Below are 23,737 nucleotides of genomic sequence, written 5' to 3'. Positions count from 1 at the left end.
GGAGATGAGAATGATGCATCCTCGCTGGTATCTGGTGCTGATGTAAACACTGTGCTATTAAAATTATGTTACATAGAACTGGGTTGATGTGTGCTATCCCAAGGTCCAAATTAGCTGCCTTAATGCCAACATAGAGCAAACACCCATATTGATTGATGGCTAAGTACTGGGTAGTACATTAGAGAGAACTTCTTTCTCTTCATTAAAATAGTGCTTGAGGATCTTTTCCTTAGCTTGAATGAACAGATGAGAACACAGCTTGAGAAATAAGCCATTCTACAGAACCAAAATTACTCATCAGAGAAACTAACGAATACACCAAGGTTGTCACAGACTTAATAAAAACAGTTATGGATGAGTGTGTCCCCACAAAATCATTCCCAAACCAGAAGCCCTGGAGGAATCATGATATCCACAGTCTGCTGAGGGCCAGATCAGAGGCATTCATGTCTGGCGACCAAGTCGAATACAAGAGGTCCATGTGCGATCACCAGAAAGCCAGCTCACTTACAAAGTGGCTATTCTGTCCCAGACTTGGATCGGTGAAGGATGATGAATAGCTGTGGCTGTGGTTGAATGCTGCCACCTCCTACAAAGTGAAACCAAGTGACATAGGTGACAACAAGGCTTCTTTCTCTGTTTGAGAAATGACTCAGATCACTCCAGTTTCTCAACCGTCAGAGCTGGTCTATGGCAGATGCCATTTCAATGGCTCTTCATTCAACCCTGGAACATTAGAACAGTGAAGATGAAGACATGAGGATGCTCTTCATTGACTACAAGATGAGCTCAATGTCCTTTAGGCTTGCTTTGGCCTTCAAAACTTTGCGAACTCCCAAAGCCCCCCACCCCCACCCCCAATGACCCAGTGATTTCAGTCTTTGAGCCCAACACTGAGAGCATCCTTTCCAATAGGGTACCTGGCCAAGTACTAAAGATGTGATCAACTAGATGGAGTGTTCACCGATATCTTTAACCTCTTGCTTTGGCAGTCTGAGGTATCCACATGCTTTAAGCAGGCTTCAAGTATACAGGTGCCTAGAAGAACATGATAACCTTCTTCAATGACTATCGTCCAGTTGCACTTACATCTACTGTTATGAAATGCTTTGAGAGGTTGGTATTCAAACACATCAACTCCTGCCTGAGAAGTGACTTGGATCGCTTCAGTTTGCCTACTGTCAAAGCAGGTCTATGGTAATTGCCATTTCATTGGCTCTTCACTCCACTGTGGAACATCTGGACAGTGAAGATGCATATATGAGGATGCTATTCATTGACTAGAACTCAACATCGAATACTATCATCCCGTCAAAACTATTCAATAAGCTTCAAGACTTTGACTTCAATCCCTCCTTCTTCAATGTTCCAGCACTTCTAGCCTTCCCAGTTCCAATGAAGGGAGTGTAACTTCCTGTGTCATGGTCCGGATCGGTTCCCCTTTAAATTTAGTTAGGTTGCGATCCGGACCATTGATGCCTTGTTCCCTTCTAATTCTGTTTCACGTGTCCCTTGAGCTTGGCAATCAAGGTAATCTACCCTCGACCCGAACCGGCAGCTTAAAAGCCCCTGGCTTTAGCCGTTCGGGGCGAGAGTGCTAAGAAGCCTTCGTAAGTTGCTGCCGCTACGACAAGCCAGAGTGACCCAGCCCGCATCGGAGTACCAGCAATTCACCTTCCGTCGCCAGAGTGATCCAGCCCGCATCGGAGTACCAGCAATTCGCCTTCCGTCGCCAGAGTGGATCCGGGCAAGGTCAATCCACCAGGGGTGAGTTGAAGGTGGAGTCCTGACTCGACGTTTATGCCCCTTGTCTGTATCTACCCCTCAAAGGGTCCCGGATCGGTGCCTGAGTGGAAGGCAGAGTCCTGGCTCGATGTTTATAACCATTGTCTGTCTCTACCCCCCGAAGAAGAGTCCCGGCTCGGTGCCTGAGTTGAAGGTGGAGTTCTTGCTCGATGTCATGCCCAGTGTCGGTGTTTACACCTTGAAGAGTCCCGGCTTGATGCCTGATCTGAAGGAGGAGTCCTGGTTCAAGATTCCTTGTCCTGTGTTTTGGTGTCCATGTTTCTGGCTGCAGCGATCCATGGTATCCAATGCTCCCCCTGTCCAAGTCCAAGGTCCGCGGCTGTCCGTGTTCCCGCTGTCCAGTCATGGCCGCGGCGATCCTAGTTCCCTGTTTGCAAGTCCCAGGTCCGCGGCGATCCTAGTCCCTAGTCCCCTAGTCCGAAGTTTGTGTTCCTCTTTGTCCTCCTTGATTCATTTCCCATTACCATCAGTGTGGTTTTCAGTGCTAAAGTCAACTTAAAAAAATTAGATAATTGTTCAATGCCATTAATTTATCATTATGTAAGTTTGTGTAAAATAACCATAAAAGGATATTGTTACTCATAAAGCCATGAGCTATGGAAAACTGAAAATGAGGAGTAACATCATTTCATAGGTTCCACCTTTGTTTCAGTTCCTTCTCATTGTTTGGATTGGGCCTTAACTTCAATGGTGCCTTAGGTATCTAATGCTACCGGAAATAATTTGCTCAATTCTCTCATTAATCTTTAAAATTCAGTTTACACCATATCAAAATTTTCCTTTTTTTTCCCAAAAAGTACAACCTCAAATCTTTGTATTTTCATTAATTCCGCACACAGTCATCATTAGAGCTGATCCTAATCCTCAGTGGGAGTTATGACAAAACTATACTAGACATGATAGATCCCAATGTATTAGTCAAAGTGCTGGTAATAAATTTAGATCCAGACTTGTCTATAACTGATATTACAGCAGAAAGCAATTTAATATTTGAAGGTAATCACAAGTATGTTCCTTTAACAAATGAGGCAAATAATGAAATATCATTGACGGACCTAATTTCTTAAAATATCATTAATATTCTGAATGCAAATTTACTGCAAGTTTATATTTCCAGCACTACTATTTCTTCTTGTTAAATGTTCCATTAACATTTTGCCTGGGTGGTCCTGTATTCATTTTTTACTGAAAACGTAATACAGCAAACAATTTGCTTCCCTGTGGGATCAATCATTTCATTATAAAGTCTACACTTCATAGATTATTATTATTCTGTGCCGTAATGATTCTCTGATCCTATTAGCTTGCATCAAAGAATGTTGAAGGTCATCAAATTTTATTGTCACGAAGCAAGATGAAATCCAGAAACTAATGGTGACATTGTATCCGGAATGCTGAGGCATATTCAGATTCTCCTCTCTCTACAATTTCAATGCCTATATTACTCCTTTTTGTTTTAAGATTTGCCAATACCTCTCTTATAATATGTGATATTTTTATTTATTCACTTTTATTTATACAGGAGAAACATTCATTGGGCATTTTTAATTGCCCGTGAGAAGGTGCTTGGAGTGCTAATTCCTTGAGCTGTTGTAATGCAGTAGCAATGGTGTACCTGAAAAGATTGCTAGGCCATCTTAGAGGGCAATGCAAAGGCAACTACATGTGACTGTGTCTGAAGTTCGAAGTACATTTATTATCAAAGTATGCGTATATTATTCAACCTTGAGATTCATTTTTTACAGGCAACCATGAAACAAAGAAATGCAAAAAAAAAGACTGTGAAATCCCAACCCCCAGGTGCAGAGAAAAAAAAAAACCAAATCATGCAAATAGTAAAAGTAAGCAAATAGCATTCAGAACCGAAGTTTTACGAAATGACACGAGACCAGGCATCAATGCAGCCAGAGCAGGCCACAGCCTGAGTTCAGCACAGAGCCGTGTAAAGGTCGCGGAGCAGCAAGCAGAACCGTCCCATCCCTAGCCTCTGGTACCCCCTGACCTTTTCACTCTCTATGAGACAGCTGAGTTTTATGACAATATGGTATTTTTTTTTATCAGCGATACTAATTCTGTTCTTATCAAATTCCAGGAGATCAATTTAGATTAAATTCCACTGTTTGTAATGTGGGATTTGAACTCAGATTACTAGGTTATTAGTCTAGGCTTCTGGTCTGGTAACTTAACCACTGAGCCAAGTTAATTCACACCTTTTTTAAACTTTGCTGAAGTAGTATCAATTACTTGCTGTCAACTGAATATCTGCTTTGGCCCAGTAGCGTCATGGTGAACACCTGGGGTGCAGTGCTAGCCGGAGCGTGTCCAGCACGTCTTTAAGAAAATAGCCAAAATAAACAAGCTAATTAATTAGGTGCCGCCCAGGGTGATTTGAGTATCTTCTGGGATTTTTACGCACAACAGACTCTGGAATTTATGAAGAATGGTGCCAAAAACAAACATCCAGCGAGTGGATTTAACAAGATGTTTTCGCTCACAGAACAGCCACTTGCTGGATGTTTTTTTTTGTTTTTGGCACCATTCTTTGTAAACTCCAGAGTCTGTTCTGCGTAAAAATCCCAGGAGATCAGCAGTTTCTGAGATACTCAAATCACCCTGGGCGGCACCTAGTTAATTAGCTTGTTTATTTCGGCTTTTTTATTAAAGACATGCCGGACGCGCTCCAGCTAGCACTGCACCCCTGGTGAGCACAACAGTTTAGAGTACAGGCAACCTGGGTTCAATTCCTGCCACTGCCTGTAAGGAATTTGTATGATTTCCCCCTGACCATGTGGGTTTCCTCTGGGTGCTCTAGTTTCGAAAGACAGACTCTTGATAGGCGGATTGACATTGTAAATTGTCCTGTAATTAGGTTAGGATTAAACTGAGGGATGGTTGGGCAGCTTGCTATTTTCGTGCTGTATGCCATTTTAAAATAAATAAATGAAGACTAAGGATAAATGAAATATTTTGTTCTAGTTGGTATGCACATCGCTGTTGGTTTAAAACTATCATAGAGCCAAAAAGGCTCATGAAATGCAGAAAAAGGTAGGGTATTTTTTCACAGGTTTTTACACTGGCAACAGCTGCTATGAGATTGAGCATGTCTGTTGAGGGTTACTGAATTGCCTGCTACATGTCGAAATGGTGACAACCAGATGAAAGATAACATCCAAGGTATAATAACCTCACATCATTACACTAAACCTATCAACACCCTGTGAAGAATGGATAGCTTAGTTGTGATGGTTATAAGAAAGTGAGAAGATGAAGTAATTTAGCCAATATCAATTCCTTTAAATGAACAAATATGGTACAAGAAGTGTCATGTATGCTTTATACTTATGACTGTGAGGTTAAGCACAGCTCCAATGCCAAAGCTGGCCAACTCAAAGATGGTGATGAATCAGCATATAGGAGGGAGACTGAAAATCTGGCTGAGTGGTGCCACAATACTAACCTCTCTTTTTCTAGATTTTTAAAAGATTTTCCTCTTTTTTTTCTAGATTGGTTTAATTCGAATTCTGTGGCAATATTTTCTGGATTTGGGATTTTTCAAATGGCAGGTTCAAACAAGATGTTCCAAGAAAGAGGGATACAAATTTGGGAGACTATAATGTGCCCAGTGACATTGGAGGTCAGAAGAAGATCCGAGGGGCAAAGTGTTGATTATTGAGGAGGGTTGTCTTTATGACTGATTTTAAGGACAAGGACGCTCTGTCAAGGAAGGGAACTTTAATGAATTTAAATAGTGAGGACTTTGAAAATCCAAAACAAAACAGAAGGAGCCAACTGATCTGCAAAGCAGTATGATTTTTATTTTTTGTTCTGGATGTGTACAATCAGTATTGGAAAATACTCGTCTTCATGTCCAGTGGTTACATAACAAGTTTTCTGTAACTTCAAATGTTCCCTATGAGGGTATCAATCCTCTGGAAGAGTTGATTTTACACATCTTCATTTATCAGTGGAGTTCTTGAGCATGTTCTACTGATCACAATGGCAAAACTTTAACTACAACGGAACAAATGTGGTCTAGGGATACTCTTACTTTACTGGCTCTCTAGAAATTTGGAAAGTGTTATGCTATATATTTTCCCCACTCCTTTATTTATCAAGAGGTAAGACCTGAAAGTCACCAGAGAAAAGGTCAAAGTAAAATTTATTATCGAAGTACATACATATCAGCCATACAACCCTGAGTTTATTTTTCTGCAGGCATACTTAGCAAGTTTATAGAACGTGATCAATGGACAATAAACTGCGTAAATGCAGATATAAATAAATGGCAATAAATAACAAGAGCATGAAATAGCAAGATAAAAGAGTCCTTAAATAAGCCCTTTTGTTCAAGGGCCTGATGGCTGAAGGATAGTAACTGTTCTTGAACATGGTGGTGTGAGTCCTGAGGCTTTTGTACCTTCGACCTGATGGCAGCAGCGAGAAAAGAGAATAGAAAAGGAACAGAAAAACAGAAAAGAATGATAATGAGATCATCCTTAATGGAACAATCCAAATACAATTTCAAGTGGGCTTGCATCACAACACAAAATTCCTCTGAATTCACCTGAAGTGCCTGACTTAGCTTGGAAATCCTGGTTCAGGAAAAAGTACGTTTTGAGCATAAAGGCAAGGCATCACTGTGGTAAAGTGAGCTTCAATCTCATCTGCAGCTGATAATCCATTGCAGGAACAATGGACAAATGAATCATAGGAATAGGATAAAGACATTCAGGCCATCAAATTAGGTAAACAAAATGTATTCTGATCACCTGAAGTAACCCCCTTCATCCTGATTGTCAGAAAATCTAAAGGGTAATACAAAGCAGGTCATTCAGGTGAACTGGCAAGCCTCTTCCAACCCTGCATCTCCTAATTTTATCAGAGTAACTTTTTATTCCCTTTTAATTCTGGAGATAGGTTCATGCAATTTATTTATGAAACCTAGGTAATCTTTTCCTAAGTATCACATTCAGACCACTCAGAGATTAAAGTTTCTCCCAAGTTCTCCAATGGGTTTATTAATATCCATTTCATATTTTTGATTGAAGTGCATGATTTGTTCTTCCTGGTTGGGTGAAGCACCCCAGGTGCCTAACCAAATGGAAGAGAAATGGTATACAATAAATCAGAGTGAGCTTAACAATAACCTAATTAAACGTTGTTTGACTCCAAGCCATAGAATCTTTTAGCAAGGAATGCATCAGCTGCTGGGAAATATATTGGCAGATGATGAAAGATGATTCCATAATTCAGTGGAATTTAGAAAATGGGGGTGGGGGAATCTCATTGAAACCTGACAAATATTGAAAGGTGTAGACATAGCTGACATGGAGAGGATGTTTCCTATGGTAGGGGAATCTCGGACCAGAGGGCACAGCCTCAGAATATATGGATATCCCTTTAGAATAGAGATGAGAGAATTTCTTTAGCTAAAGGCTGGTGAATCTGTGCAATTCATTGCCCATAGATGGCCGTAAAGGCAAAGTCATTGAGTATATTTAAAGCAGAGCTTGGTAGGTTCTTGATTAGCAAGGATGTGAAAGGTTATTGGGAGAAGGAAGGAGAATGGAGTTAAGAGGGATAATAAATCAGCTGTGATGGAATGGCGATGCAGACACAATGGGCCCAATGGCCTAATTCTGCTTCTTTATCTTATGATCTAATAATTCTAATTAGTTGACTTAGAGACCTTTGAAGGTATAGGCTACAACTAGACCGTCCTTTAGCCCCAAAGTTGATGGGGGCGGGCGGAGGGATTCATGCAGCTTTGTGGTTGTATGGGTGAGGGGAAAGAGAGGGGTTCAGTGGATACATCAGACTGAAGTACCTCATTGCTTGATTTGCATATTTAAAAGTCATGCTAAATTACAAAAGTTACATCCTCAAAATCCCATGAGTTTAGAGTGACCTCAAAAAGTCTCCAGTGTAGGTCTTTTATATGATTAAGTCATTTGAGAATGTAATATGACAGAGGAATTTCTTTAGCCAGAGGGTGGTGAATCTGTGGAATTCATTGCCACAGACAGCTATGGAGGCCAAGTCTTTGGGTATATTTAAAGTGGAGGTAAAGACGTCAAAGGTTATTGGGAGAAGACAGAAGAATGGGATTGAGAGGGATAAAAAAAATTAGCCTTGATCAAATGGGAAGCAGACATACTGGTACAATTGGCCTAATTCTATTCCTATTTTTCATAATCTTATGATGTCATCATACATGTGATGTAAGTTTAGTTTACTATAACTATAAGTTTACTGGACTGCCAACACAGATGCCTTGTGCAGGAAGGCACAGAGTCGACTGTACTTCCTTAGAAGGTTGGCGTCATTCAATGTCTGTAGTGAGATGCTGAAGATGTTCTATAGGTCAGTTGTGGAGAGCGCCCTCTTCTTCGTGGTGGCGTGTTGGGGAGGAAGCATTAAGAAGAGGGACGCCTCACGTCTTAATAAGCTGGTAAGGAAGGCGGGCTCTGTCGTGGGCAAAGTACTGGAGAGTTTAACATCGGTAGCTGAGCGAAGGGCGCTGAGTAGGCTACGGTCAATTATGGAAAACTCTGAACATCCTCTACATAGCACCATCCAGAGACAGAGAAGCAGTTTCAGCGACAGGTTACTATCGATGCAATGCTCCTCAGACAGGATGAAGAGGTCAATACTCCCCAATGCCATTAGGCTTTACAATTCAACCGCCAGGACTTAAGAACTTTTTAAAAGCTATTATTAATGCTTTTTGAGATAGTGATTTAGATGCATATCATATTTTTTACTGAGTTAAGTATTGTATGTAATTAGTTTTGCTACAACAAGTGTATGGGACATTGGAAAAAAAGTTGAATTTCCCCATGGGGATGAATAAAGTATCTATCTATCTATCTATCTATCTATCTAAGCTCTTTATTATAAATAGAACTTATCAGAAATGCTAAGCTATCTCACGGATCCCTCTAAGTACACTACAACTAGCAAAAACGATAGTAATGATCACCATAGTGGTTTCAATTCAAATACTGAGCTCAGTCAATTGATGACACACACGATGGGACCTCAACAATCCACAGCCAGGGAGAGAAAATGGGTATGTAGAGAATTGAAATATTTGTGTTGGCAGCAGCAATGAAACAAAAGAGGGAAATTCTACTAGTTAGTACATTACATGGAATGTAATAATGAACATTAGATCCTGGATTGCAGCAGAGTCATTGTTTATAGGGGGAATGGGACAAAATGGCAGCCCAAGTATAGGATATGCAGACTGCATTGGGATATACAATCAAACATCTGAGTCAGTGGAAAGAATGGAAGTGCCCGTGGCTAGTAATATTGTTGAGGCAGGAAATCACGTTGAGAATGTGCAGGCATGAATAGTGCTGTGAGAACTCATAAGAAAGCTATTTAATTTATTGAAGTTGGCCTTGACTTTCAAGTACACTCACTACACTGGTGTTTATACAAAAAGCTAAAGATCTTCCATTCATAGAAGTGGTACAGAAATTGGAGGATGATTTCAGTCTGAAAAAACCTCTAAATTCAGCAGAAGGAACTACAGAAAGAGAAAGGCATTTAATGACAATATTGTGTCATTGAAAAGAACTCTCAGACATGGTGATTCTTTCTAAGTCTTTTGACTGTACTTGGGACAGACACGTGTGTGGTTCAAGTATAAGAAAATCCATTCTAAGTTGTTAGGCTTGCAAGATTATAACCTTGGCAGAAGTGCTAAAGAATGCTGTTGAAAGCCGGGCTCACTGTTGCTAGTAACCCTTATTCAAAAAGCAGAACATAGAGCTCCATTCTGAAAACAGGGTCAGACCGCGTGTATATGGAATGCAAGTTATGGTTCCGGATGTAATGATAGCTACTTACTGCAGTTCGTTCCTTTAAGGAAGCAAACTGCTTTATGTTCCAGAAAGCATGTTATATAGCAGGTTACAAGTCTATAACACAGCAAGAAGTAGTAGTGTTATCAAAGCAATATAATTAAAGTTGCAAACTCAAGATGCTGGAAATCTTGAGCGACACACACAAAATGCTGGACGAATTCAGCAGGTCAGGTCTGCATCTACAGAGGGGAATAAGCAGTTGACATTTCAAGCCAAGACACGTGTGGTAAACCATGTATATCTGTCTGGACATGCCCCTCTGCTGACTGCTCCTGTGGCTCCTCCCACAGACCCCTGGATGAAGGTGATTGTGTCACTGCTCCTCCCACAGTCCAGGGCAGTCATCCAGCATGGACTGGTCCATTTTACTGCTAATAAAAGCCTTTCAGTATTTACTCTACTTCCAGTCTTTCGGAGTTATTGATAGTGCATCAACACGTGATCAGGACAAGTCAAATTCAACTTGATTGTTATATGCACAAGTAAATGCACTGTACGCATGGTGCAATGAAAAACTGCTTTTTACTTACAGGCACGTAGCATTAGATAAGAAAAATTCGAAAGTAAGTCATAACCTAAACATGAATCATGCAACTTTTACAAGAAGGGACACAATCAAAGCAAAGAAACAAAGTCCATTGTAGTGCAAGGTCTCATACTCTCATCTTGGCCTCTCTCACCACATCTCCATAATGTTAATACCAGTATACCATTCATTACTGAAAATGGAGTAAACAGTTCAGAGGACCGTCACTGTATGGCCTAATGAGACAAGCTCTATGCTTCAGGACTGTTTTCAATGGACTAACTGGCAGGTGTTCTGCCACTAACAGAGGAGACACAGACCTTAAGGAACATGCCTCATCTGTCACCGGCTACATCGGGAAGTGTGTAGGTGACGTTGTACCTTGAGAACGATCTTCTCACAGCTGAATGCAGAGGTGCGCTCCCCCACTGATCACCCAGGGTGATGCCTTCAAGTGTGGACATAGAACAGTTCTCACAGCAGCCAGGAAAAACCTCATCTTAGGCATCAAAAGGGCAAAGAGTGCCTATGCACAAAAAAGCGAACTCATGTCTGATAATAAACCCTGGCATGTGTGGCTGGGCATCAAGAGCATTTTTAACTATGCAAAGAAAACAATGTTGACTATACCAGTGACACCACCCTCCCTGATGCTCTAAAAACTTCTACATGTGCTTCAAGACATGCGGCTCCATGCCATTCATGAAAGCTACCCCCTCCCAGGTGAGCAGGCAATAGTGGCAGGCACGAGAAGGACTCTGCAGAGTCAACCCCCCTAAGGCAGCCTAGCCAGGCAACATCCCAGGCCAAGTATTCAAGGAGTGTGCACACTAACTGGCATCTTCACGGAGATCTTCAGCACTTCATTCATAGAGGCCGCTGTCACCTTCAGCCCTGTATGAAAGAATGCTGCACCTTCATAACTGAACAACTACCATCTGGTGGCATTGACACCAATCATCATGAAATGTTCTGAATGACTTTTCAAGGCTCCATTCCTGCTGCAGTGGACACTCAGTCACTTTATGCTTTACCAACAGAACAGCTCTACGACAGATGCCACAGCATTGGTCATGCTCCTGGCCCTGACACACCTAGCAAGCAGCCCGAACCACCGACTGTTTACTCTTTCCCATAGATGCTGCCTGGCCTGCTGAGTTCCTCCAGCATTTTGTGTGTGTTGCCATGGATACTTACGTCAGAATGTTGTTTCTGGATTTCAGTTCGTGCTCAACACTATTGTCCCACAGACTTTAGTGATCAAACTCCTACTCCTCGGTCTAAAGATGCCACTGTGCAACTTGGTATTGGACTTGTTAACCGACAGGTCTCAGGCAGTCAGAATGCACAACCGCCCCTCCCTCACCATCACCTCCACACGGCTGCACCCCAGAGCTCTGAGCTATGCCCATTGCAGTGCACCCTGCTCGCACATGACTGCATAGCCAAACACCCGACTAGTCACATTGTCAAGTTAGGAAACTGTACTGCGGCGGACAGGAAGGCTCTACAGTGGGTGGTCAAAATGGCCCAACACATCACCAGCACCAGCCTACCCACCATCAAGGACATGTATGCACAGAAACATGCCAGAAAAGGGGCAGTAACATCATGAAGGATCCCACCCACCCAACCGACTCATGGACTGTACGTCCCACTCCCATCAGGGAGCAGGCTACATAGCACCCAGGCCAGGACCATCAGACTCAAAAACAATTACTTTCCCCAAGCAGTAAGGCTGATCAACACCTCCACCCATTAACTCAATTCTCCACACCACACCCCTACCAACAGAACTTTACATTTCCTGTCAGTCACCTTATGTACAGACAGTCCTGCGCCTAGCGTCATTTAATGGGCATACAACCAATATATATATAAATTATATTATGTATTTAAACTTATTGTGTTTTTTTATTATTGTATTCCAGAAGAAGGTGGGTGTCAGTGGACAATGCTACCAAAGGTGACATCCTTGAGACGGTTCACAAAGCAATTCCTTTCACTTCTTTTACATCGTCTTTTTATTTCAGATATGGCTCTGCTACTGTCCGAGCCCACTATCCACATTCCAGCCGTGCGATTTTGGGCCAAAATCGAGTGATCTGGTGCTTTGCTGTCTTCGAGAGGTTTCCACAAGGCTGCGGGCAAAACGTGCAGAGAGGCCAGGAAGCCAGGAGATCGCATGATCGACTCTACCTCTCGCTAACCTCGCCGATCAAAGCACCGAGGAAGATTGAAAAACTGAGGCGGATGCGGGAGCTGAGCGAGTTTTCAGCGCCGTCCATCAGCCTCTCTCTCGCTGCTGCTGGAAAAGGTGTCTGCGTGCGGCAGTCCTTCATTCACTGCTCCCAAGGGAAGGTCCTTGCATTCAAGTGAGCTCTCTCCCTCAATGCTGTCGGCAAGGTTTAATCCATGCAGATTCTAGATTTGGACCTGAAATTCAGGTTTATGATGTTTCCAGTTCTAGTAACTCTGTTATTACTACTTTGAGGGGAATTTTGAATTGGGATGGCCTGCAGATAATCAACACTGAGCTGAACTGTGCCGAAATATGCCTTTTGATTTTATGGTTTATATTCTGTCTTATAACCATATAACAATCACAGCACGGAAACAGGCCATTCCGGCCCTCCTAGTCCGTGCCGAACTCTTAATCTCACCTAGTCCCACCTACCCGCACTCAGCCCATAACCCTCCACTCCTTTCCTATCCATATACCTATCCAATTTTACCTTAAATGACACAACTGAACTGGCCTCTACTACTTCTACAGGAAGCTCATTCCACACAGCTATCACTCTCTGAGTAAAGAAATACCCCCTCGTGTTTCCCTTAAACTTTTGCCCCCTAACTCTCAAATCATGTCCTCTCGTTTGAATCTCCCCTACTCTCAATGGAAACAGCCTATTCACGTCAACTCTATCTATCCCTCTCAACATTTTAAATACCTCGATCAAATCCCCCCTCAACCTTCTACGCTCCAATGAATAGAGACCTAACTTGTTCAACCTTTCTCTGTAACTTAAGTGCTGAAACCCAGGTAACATCCTAGTAAATCGTCTCTGCACTCTCTCTAATTTATTGATATCTTTCCTATAATTCGGTGACCAGAACTGTACACAATATTCCAAATTTGGCCTTACCAATGCCTTGAACAATTTTAACATTACATCCCAACTTCTGTACTCAATGCTCTGATTTATAAAGGCCAGCGTTCCAAAAGCCTTCTTCACCACCCTATCTACATGAGACTCCACCTTCAGGGAACTATGCACTGTTATTCCTAGATCTCTCTGTTCCACTGCATTCCTCAATGCCCTACCATTTACCCTGTATGTTCTATTTGGATTATTCCTGCCAAAATGTAGAACCTCACACTTCTCAGCATTAAACTCCATCTGCCAACGTTCAGCCCATTCTTCTAACCGGCATAAATCTCCCTGCAAGCTTTGAAAACCCACCTCATTATCCACAACACCTCCTACCTTAGTATCATCAGCATACTTACTAATCCAATTTACCACCCCATCATCCAGATCATTTATGTATATTACAAACAACATTGGGCCCAAAACAGATCCCTGAGGCACCCCGCTAGTCACCGGCCTCCATCCCGATAAACAATTATCCACCACTACTCTCTGGGATCTCCCATCTAGCCACTGTTGAATCCATTTTATTACTCCAGCATTAATACCTAACGACTGAACCTTCTTAACTAACCTTCCATGTGGAACTTTGTCAAAGGCCTTGCTGAAGTCCATATAGACTACATCCACTGCCTTACCCTCGTCAACATTCCTCGTAACTACTTCAAAAAATTCAATAAGGTTTTCTCACTCATTTTTTTGTTGCCGTTCACTCAAAATTTTTTGTGCATGGTGGGGGTTGATTTTTAATGTTTTTCTTTGAATGGCTTGGTTCCATGGTTCTTCTTTGCTTTCTGACTGTCTGGAAGATGAATTTTAGGGTTGTATACTGCATACATATTTTGATAATAAATGTACTTTGAATGTTTGAATCTTAAATCTTTATCTTATGTGGGCTTTTTGGTGCTCCTTTTCCCCCAGCATCTGCAGAAGCTCTTGTTTCCAGCATCTCTTGCTGTCGCAATTTTAAAACCATGGAGTTGATCAACAGTCAATGGGTGGAATTGGAGATTGGCGCAGTTGTGATTGCTCTGTCATTAGTAGAGATCCTTACAATTTGACATTCAATCATTCACTGTTGGCAGGATGCAAAGTCAACCTCAAAATAATTTGTGTGAAGTTCTGGAAAATGGAATTGATGGTATATTATATTGGCCAGTGGTTAAAATTTTCTCTATTAAGAGCTAACTATATCGAGTGACCAATTTTACTATGCAACTTTAACTAAAGATACTGAAGTTTGAGAAAAGATATATTCAATGTCCATGCATATACTCTGAGACTGGTATGGTAAAACGTATGCAAATATCACCAGAACTTTAAAGACGCATCCACTATCATGGAATACAAAGCACATGTATGCAGTAAACCCACTGCTTTACCAGTACATTGCAAACCTCAAGCAATTCAGCATTCGATAAAATGCCAGAGTGAACAAAGTAGAAAAAGAAAACTGGAGATCAATGTGTAAACCCAACCCATGGGTGACAAGGCAGTTAACTATGGATACTCTAAACCAAACTCTTAGTTGATGATGAGCAATACTCATTGCTGATATTTCAAGGAACATGAAAGAATGACAGGAGCACAATTTTTTGATGGACTTAGAACTGTTACACCATATGCGTAGTTAGATATTAATGAAAAGCGTCAATGGTGCATTACCATAACTATGCATGGGGCAACACTCTTATCCTGACATTCTACAGTCTCATCATCTGCATCATCAAGGACGACCTACCCCCAGGAATTGAAATTGTCTACAGATGGCAGACTTTTCAATCTTGCCCATCTCAAGTCCAAAAACAAGACATCCACGAGTTCCCTCATCAAGTTCTAATACGCAGATGACAACAGTGTTGCAGCTCTCTCAGAAAACCACCTACAACAGATTCTGACTGCCTTCAACCGTGCATACGTGAAACTTGGACTTACCATCAATTCCAAGAAGACTCAGATCTTCTACCAACCGTCACCAACTGAGACAAATCAGATAGAACCAACAATTCAACTTGGCGAAACAACCCTGGAAAACGTGGAGCACTTTCCGTATCTTGGAAGTCACCTCTCCTCCAAAGTTGACCTTAATGACGAGATCCAACATCATCTTAAATGCGCTGGAACAACTTTTAGACGTCTCTGAACAAGAGTCTTTCATGATCATGACATCCGAACAGACACCAAAATGTTAGTGTACAAAGCAGTGGTGATCCCAACGCTCCTGTATGCATCAGAAACCAGGACAACATACCGACGACATCTGAGGGCACTTGAAAAGTTCCATCAACACTGTCATCGAAACATCTTAAATATCAGCTAGGAAGATAGAAGAACCAATGTCAGTGTGCTAAATGATGCAAAAAAAATCAGCATTTAAGCCTACGTCATCAAGAACCAACTAAGATGGAGCGGTCATATTGTTCGGATGAAACAAATCTTCTACTCCCAGCTTAAAGAAGACAAACGTAAAAGAGGCAGACAACAGAAGAGTTTCAAAGGCATCTTAAAAGTCAACATGAAGAAATGTAACATCGACATCAGCAAGGACGGGAAACTCTGGCAAACCATCATCCGAGAAGGAACAGCAACTTTCGAAGCCAACAGATTGTGCAGAACTAGAAGAAAAGAGAAGAAAATGGAAAGAGAGGCAGCAACAACCAAAGCCCGATCTGCCATCTGGAACTACCTGTCCTGAATGCGGAAGAATTTTCAAAGCCAGGATTGGACTCATAAGCCACTTGAGAGCCCATAAGTAGATCAACGGAATGAAGACCATCATCCTCAACCTCGAGGGATAGCCACGAGGACGACAGTCTCAACTAACTCAAATCCTCACCAAAGGCAATGCAAACAGGATGACACCATTAATGCAGAATGTGGAAGAAGTTTGTTTAGTTAGTGGGATATTTATACGTAACTATGTAAATAACTCATCCCCATAGCATGCATGTGGTGTAGGCACACATATTAATTGCTGTAAGTCTGCAATAATGTACACTCCCTTATTCTATTTTTAGTGTTTCTAAGAGATAATTGGGCCAGTCGGTGGCGTAGTGCTGTAAGCACTGGAGGGTCCTGAGTTCAAATCCAATCGGGTCCCAACCTGGGCAGCAGCAGTATCTGCGCAGAAGAAAGGCCTGGCAATCTACTTCTGTATCTTCCCATGAAAACCCTAAGGAAAACTACACTATAGACAGGGTCGCCATGCATCGACAGCACTCAAGAACGAAAACGACAGAGATGATTGTAATAATAACTTACCAGCTGAGCAATACTGGCTCACAGACAACTTCCCATTACAGTACATGTATAAGTGTTTCATACGTGAGAATATTTTTCATGGCTCACCTCTACCAGAGCAGTTGATGCTGGAGGAAGGAAAAGAAGTTGATGTCTATTTTGGATTAGCATTCTTTCAGGACACACTAAGGAATAAAGACAGAACAAGAAAGCTTTTTGGTTTCTCAAAATCATGCACAATGCTAGGTAAATAATGAATAAAGAACTGAGGACACCTGCTGACCGCATTTAAGTATTTAATTGGGAGCAACTGCATTTTGAATCCAAAGACTTTGCACAGAGATCATTATTCTGTGTGTTTCTTGCTTCTCAGTGGCCTGTTTTTATTATTAGGATGATAATTGTTCTTGTTTAAAAATGGTGACATTATTTGGACATAATTCTTTATAAGGCCAAAGACAAGATGACAAAGCCAGTATGACTAATTATGTCAAAGAAAAAGGCCAATCAATTTGGTGGCTAGAATCTAAACATTGGTATAAAAGAAAATAATAACTAGTTCAGTTAAAATATTAAATAAGATTAATACCTGCGCTCTGCTGTATGTTGCAAATTACATGGAATATTCATTGTTCTATGCATGATTTACTCCTAGAGTCCCCATAATTTTCTCCTGTTAAAATGGATTTGTTTATATTCTACGGGTGCTTGTGCTGCATGATCAGTATAGGAACAAAATCAAGTCCAACCAAACTAATGGAATGGGAATCTCACTTCACTCTGGCATGATGGAGCATAAAATATGTAAATAGAAAATTTAGTTTGGAAACACGAGCACTATAAAAATCTCCCCAATGTCATTTCCTCTGAGAGGACCACAACCTTGTCGTAGGGCTTGGAGGCTTGCATGCCTCAATGACCTGAAGAACTATGTTGGCTGGAGTCAAGGCCTTGTGCTTTGGCAGTTGATAGAGTCACCCAAGCCAGACAGGTCAAAGGGTAGTGGCCAGACTAGGAGTGGTCCACCAGTCTTCCAAGTTCGAGGGTTCAGTTCAGTGCTAACGACCCTGATTGGTCAAAAAAATGTCACTGAAACAGTAGTGAAGAATCCTTCTATACAGACAGGAATGAAGGAACAAGGAGATGGTGGTGGACTTTAGGAGATCTAGGCCTCATATGGAGCCAGTGATCATTAATGGAGAATGTGTGGAGCAGGTTAAGACCTACAAGTATCTGGAAGTACAGTTAGACGAGAAGCTAGACTGGACTGCCAACACAGATGCCTTGTGCAGGAAGGCACAGAGTCGACTGTACTTCCTAAGAAGGTTGGCGTCATTCAATGTCTGTAGTGAGATGCTGAAGATGTTCTATAGGTCAGTTGTGGAGAGCGCCCTCTTCTTTGTGGTGGCGTGTTGGGGAGGAAGCATTAAGAAGAGGGACGCCTCACGTCTTAATAAGCTGGTAAGGAAGGCGGGCTCTGTCGTGGGCAAAGTACTGGAGAGTTTAACATCGGTAGCTGAGCGAAGGGCGCTGTGTAGGCTACGGTCAATTATGGATAACTCTGAACATCCTCTACATAGCACCATCCAGAGACAGAGAAGCAGTTTCAGCGACAGGTTACTATCGATGCAATGCTCCTCAGACAGGATGAAGAGGTCAATACTCCCCAATGCCATTAGGCTTTACAATTCTACCGCCAGGACTTAAGAACTTTTTAAAAGCTATTATTAATGCTTTTTGAGATAGTGATTTAGACGCATATCATATTTTTTACTGAGTTAAGTATTGTATGTAATTAGTTTTGCTACAACAAGTGTATGGGACATTGGAAAAAAAGTTGAATTTCCCCATGGGGATGAATAAAGTATCTATCTATCTATCTATCTAAATGCAAGCAGTAAAATCGGCAGCAACAGCAATGTGATTTAGCTGTTTATGGGACAGCTGACCTATCCACATCTGTACACCCATCCATGTAGACTGAGCTATGATCTTCCTGATAAAACCAAGTTGAAACTCCCCAGCTTGCAAAAGGTTCAGACCATTTGCATCTCCTGTTTTCAGCCGCAACAGCAAAAATGAAGCCGAGAAATTCTGAGGCAAGCAAAAGCCCCAGTTGCTGCAGATCAAAAGGTCACGCTTGTCGGTTAATCCTGCATGGTTCCATGAAGCTAGCATGGGTAAGATCTGCTTCTAGGTGGTTGACTGTCAGATGTCAGTGGACTTATCAGCCAAGAAGCTAGTTATGCAAAGATATGGCTCAACAGTGACATACAGATTGACTGCTTCACACTAATTTACTTCACACAGTTTCCATTTATCTCCTGGATGGTCCCCTGGCAGTGGTTGATAATGGTGTCTCCTAGGTTGCCTGCATGCATCAGGTTTTTTGTTGAAAAAAGCAGCAGGGTTTGTTGAATCCAGATCCAGGAAACAGTTCACAGATTGAAGACTTGTGCAATCAGAAAATATCAGGCAGCACAGCTGGGCCTTGCTTCACTGGCTGAAGCAGTTGAGCATTAACAACGCTGGCTGTGATGCTGGCAACTCCATGTCAACTGTGATAAACAGAGGCCCCCTCACGGAAGGAAACAAAATAGAGCAAAATCGTCAGAATTTGTTAAACTTTGGATTTAAGACCAGCAATATTATTTGATAGAAAGAATGACAATTCATTTGAACCACTCCCCTGAAGTTTATGTTAAGGAGTCATCAAAATTTATAGCTGTGATTGAGGCCACGGGGTCAATTATGGACAAAATGAGACACTTAGACCAGGCCCACTTTCCAGCCCTAAATCTGAGTTCCTGTACCATAAATATTCAACCCAGTGCCTTTTTCAGTATGTTGATAATTTTTGTCCCCATAAATTTTCATGTAACACCATCATTCATTAGGTGAAGAATATTTTCTCAAAGCCTCTTCAATCCTCTGCCAGTACTTTTCACCTACACCCCATGAATTTTATGCCCTTCATGGACAGAAATAAGTTCTTTTTCTTCACCTGTCTAGGCCTCTCATGCAGTCCATATTCCCATTTAACCTCTATATTTCAAAAACATCCCCCACCACAGCTTGGCATATCATTCTTCATAACTGAAGTTCTCAATCTACAGAATGTCCTCATAAATCATCTCGGCATCCTTTAACATGTTATCTCCTATTCTTGTGATATTGTAACTAGAGCTGTACAAAGGTGTGTCCCACCTATTAATAGTTTTAACTTGATTGCCTTATATTCAACATCTCAGGGAATAAGACCAACTATCTTCTATGCCTTTATAATCACTAACTTTTAATATGAACTACTACCTATATTATAAAAATCCAAAGACTACAAGAACAACAGAACCCATATTCTGCCTCGTAGCCTATAAATCCATGGTACGAAAGATGAGTTTTCTAGTTTCAACTAACCCACAGTCTCGTGTTTCCTTCTCTCTCTTTCTGACTGACTCTGGTTTTCTCATCCCATTCTTCCAAGCACAATGATCCCTCTCTCCACATGCTGAGTTAGCCAGTTTCTTTCTCCTCTTGCACCTTGTTCCAGGACCCACACAAATAACTCACTGGGTGTCTTATCCCTTCCACCACTGGTTCCATCCACACACAATCTAGTTCTACTTATCACTGACCTTACTTATTGAATTCCAGAATCTACAGCCCTTTTTTCGGCTCCAAGTATTAGCTTCCAGTCTCTGTTCAACCTCTACCCTCCATTCCCACTACCTAGTTCCGCCAGCCCATCATCCGCCTCCTCCCCTGATTTCACCTATCACCTGCCAGTTCATACCTCACTCATTTCCCTTCCTTCTTTACATTAGCTCAATGTTCTCACAGCTGATGCAGGAGCAGACACAGTAGGATGAATGGCCTAATCATGCTTCCATGCCTTGTGGAAACGTCAGCTAGGCCTCTGCCTCCACAGAAGTTGCCAGATCTACTGAGTTCCTCCAGCAGCCTCCAGAAAGATCATTCCTTTGAAATTCTGAAGTGGGTTTGGCTTGCAAAGGGCCTAGGGTGCAAAGTGGTCTAGAATGGTGGGGTAGGGGGGTGGGACCTTCGAAGAAAGAAAGCACAGGGGGGATTGGTATGGTAGTAAGGTTGAGGGTAATGGTTTAGGTTTGAAATTGGATTTGGGTGTGTGGCAGTCATTATTAGTATGGGTTGGGATACCAAAGGAGAGCTATTATGAGAGGTAAGATTTTAAGTCAGTGGATCTACTGAGTGCCAGAGGCCATCTGGGGTAGCTCCCCTTTAACTATTTTGAAGTAAACTTGAAGCAGACCTCATGTGGTGTGAAGCTTTCTGCATGAGTGGCACTCTGAAGTGGACAAAAGTCAGAGAAATAGCATCTAGACATGCATTACATGCCATTAGATGCCATTGCACCTGCCCAAGAGTCTCCATTAGCATCTCAGACATGCAGAAAACGTAAGGAAAATCCCAATCTTCAGCTTGCACAGTGCTGACTAGTTCAAAGATAATTTTCTCTTGACAAACTATATAGTGTAAACTCCTGCAGTGCACAAGGTTTTGCAGGCAAGAGGTGATTCTGGCACTTTTCAGTATGTTTATTAAAAAAAAGAACCTTGTCGTATTTAAATGACATGTACAGTATGTGTTATTTTATCAGCTTTAGCATTTACAAACACTTGCAACTCTAATCAAAGTATTTAGAAAGTACTGCTTAATATTTATGATTTCTACATGTAAACCCACATCTAAATAAAGCACATTGCAATATGAAGTATCTAGCTTCAGTATATTTGCAGAAATATTTTGTTCTTTCTACATGCAAGATCAAATCAATCGAGAAAACAAATGCCTTTATTAAAAGCATAAGACAGACATTAATAATTTAAACCTTGCATCTACTTGATTAAAATCGGGATTATACTCAATCTGATCATTTTGTCTGTCTACACGTTAAGCTTTAAAACAGCCGAGAATCATCTTCTTACACGCTCTAACCAGAAGATGATTAAGTAGATCCAAATTCAATTAAACTCAGGCAAATGCTTGCAACAGTTGTGTTGATCGTCCTCAAGTCATCATTAATGAAAAAAACGTAACGGCAGCTTCTTAATTTTAGGTTTTTTTAAATGAACAATCTGTTGTCCTCTCAAGACGAGACCAGGGGAGTACAATCCGCATTGTGCTCCTTCATTGTAATCCCGGTTTGATACTATCCTTGGTTACATACCCTTGAAACCCACAGTCCCAAAACTATATTCAAACATTGGCAAAGGCTCTGTCTAGACATTTAAGAACTCAGTTCAATATAATCAGAACTAAACAGTTTAATCTGTGCACAGTTTAATCTTGGTTCTTTTATCCATTTTCTAGAACTATACCAAAATTTACCCAGATGGTGAACGTTCAATTTGTTTTGTATTTAAGGGTCAGTTTTACTTCTGTGAGAAAAAATCAGTTATCGCAATGGATATGACAATAAATAAAAAAACTGCAAGTGCTGTATTTATTTAGAGATACAGCGTAGAACAGACATTTCCGCCCAACCAGCTGCATGCCCAGCAATCCATGTATTTAACCTTAGCCAAATCACAGGACAATTTACAATGATCAATTAACCTGCAAACTGGGTCGCCTTATGGGAGGAAACTGGAGCATGGCAAGAAACATACCAACCTCTGACAGATGGCATTAGAATTCAACTCCAAGCTCTGATTTCCTTGAAACATTCAAGATCATTATTGCTACCTTCAAATTCTTCATAATTCCTAACTTGTTGAAGTAGTGAAGTCGTTTCATTTTCACTCCCAGCTGTTTCTGGCATCTCCAAGCCTGAATGCTTGAAACCACAGTGAGCAAAACAGTTCTAAATTGTCGTACTGCTTACTTCTTGCCAACTATCGGTGAGAAACATCACTGCTCTTTTAACATAAACATATGGAACTGACTTTATTTAAAACTGTTTGCTTGAAGCACAGTGTAGAGACTAACAGCTATACAAATTCACACATCTGACAGCTAGAATCTGTACAGCAGCAGTTTCCTGCCCCAAGTAAACAAAGGGAATCTTGATTTTTTTTTATTAGTTTTAGGTCTTGTCCAAAATAAGCTGGTGGGTCAATTAAGACTGCAGCTTTGAGTCTGTGGACAGACTCTCTTTCATGGACTTCAGTTCTGAATGTCATTTGCTTGCTTTCATTGTTTGCATGATATTTTTCTCTCTGCACATTAAGTATTTGACAGTCTTTTTTTAATGGATTCTTTTGGGTTTCTTTGTTTAGTGGCTGCCTGTAAGGAGACGAATCTCAAGGTTGTACAATGTATACAAACATTGATAATAAATGTACTTTGAACTTTGAAATGGAATCCACTGTGTGTATGTTTATATACATGTAGCAACTTACCTCTGTGGTCAATGTCTAGCTATTGTACTTATCTGCTAAATGTACTCTGGATCCACAGAGGTAAGTTGCTACGTTAAGGTTTAGTACTAAGGAGTTACTCAGTAATTACTCTTAAGTAATCATAATATTGGAAATGTTACAAAAATCACCCCCTGTAATGATGATCAGTGAGGTACAGAGACAGAATCTGTATTTACTGACAATTACCTTTATTGTCTAAACTAACATGTACGTGAATTCGTACCTTATGTGCACACCAACTAAGTTTTCCTGACCTTCCATGAATAGTCAAAGAATGGAAAAGATGTTACCAGTTAAAAAGGAGTTTCTGCTGCTGACAACATGTTCCTTGTAGTCCCCTTTCGAATCTCCACATATCTGTGGGGCACCTCACATCCGTGATAGCTGTTCTCCTACGGAGTTACCAACATTACATATTTGGAGCTCTTGACTCTCCTGGTGTCCCTCATCATTTGAACTGGTGGATCTCCATCCCATCGGCTCAAGGTCGCCTGATCTACCTGGGTCACCTTCTTACTGCTTTGAGTCCAGGGCTACAACCAACATTGTTTCATGGTCCTTCATGGCCCCCCTCCCACCAACCTTGTATATTTGCATTTTTCAACTCTGACTGGTCCAAACCAGTTAAAATAGGTGACAAGACAGAGCCTAATGAGATTACAGAGTGCCTCTTTGGGAGCTTTGGCACGTTACGCAATAGCTACTCATCTGAGAATGGTCTCAGGTTTAGCAGGT

The 23,737-nt window shown here is 41.4% G+C and overlaps 1 protein-coding gene across 3 annotated transcripts in view; it reads right to left on the bottom strand.

Annotated features, from left to right (window-relative positions):
* Positions 1-23,737, bottom strand: part of LOC140718865 (WD repeat-containing protein 72-like) — a 339,559-nt gene that overhangs the window by 25,391 nt on the left and 290,431 nt on the right. The gene's annotated exons all lie outside the window — the stretch shown is intronic.

The sequence above is a fragment of the Hemitrygon akajei genome, chromosome 30 (genome assembly GCF_048418815.1).
Source record: "Hemitrygon akajei chromosome 30, sHemAka1.3, whole genome shotgun sequence".
NCBI lineage: Eukaryota > Metazoa > Chordata > Chondrichthyes > Myliobatiformes > Dasyatidae > Hemitrygon > Hemitrygon akajei.
This window is presented reverse-complemented; position numbering and strand designations above follow the sequence as displayed.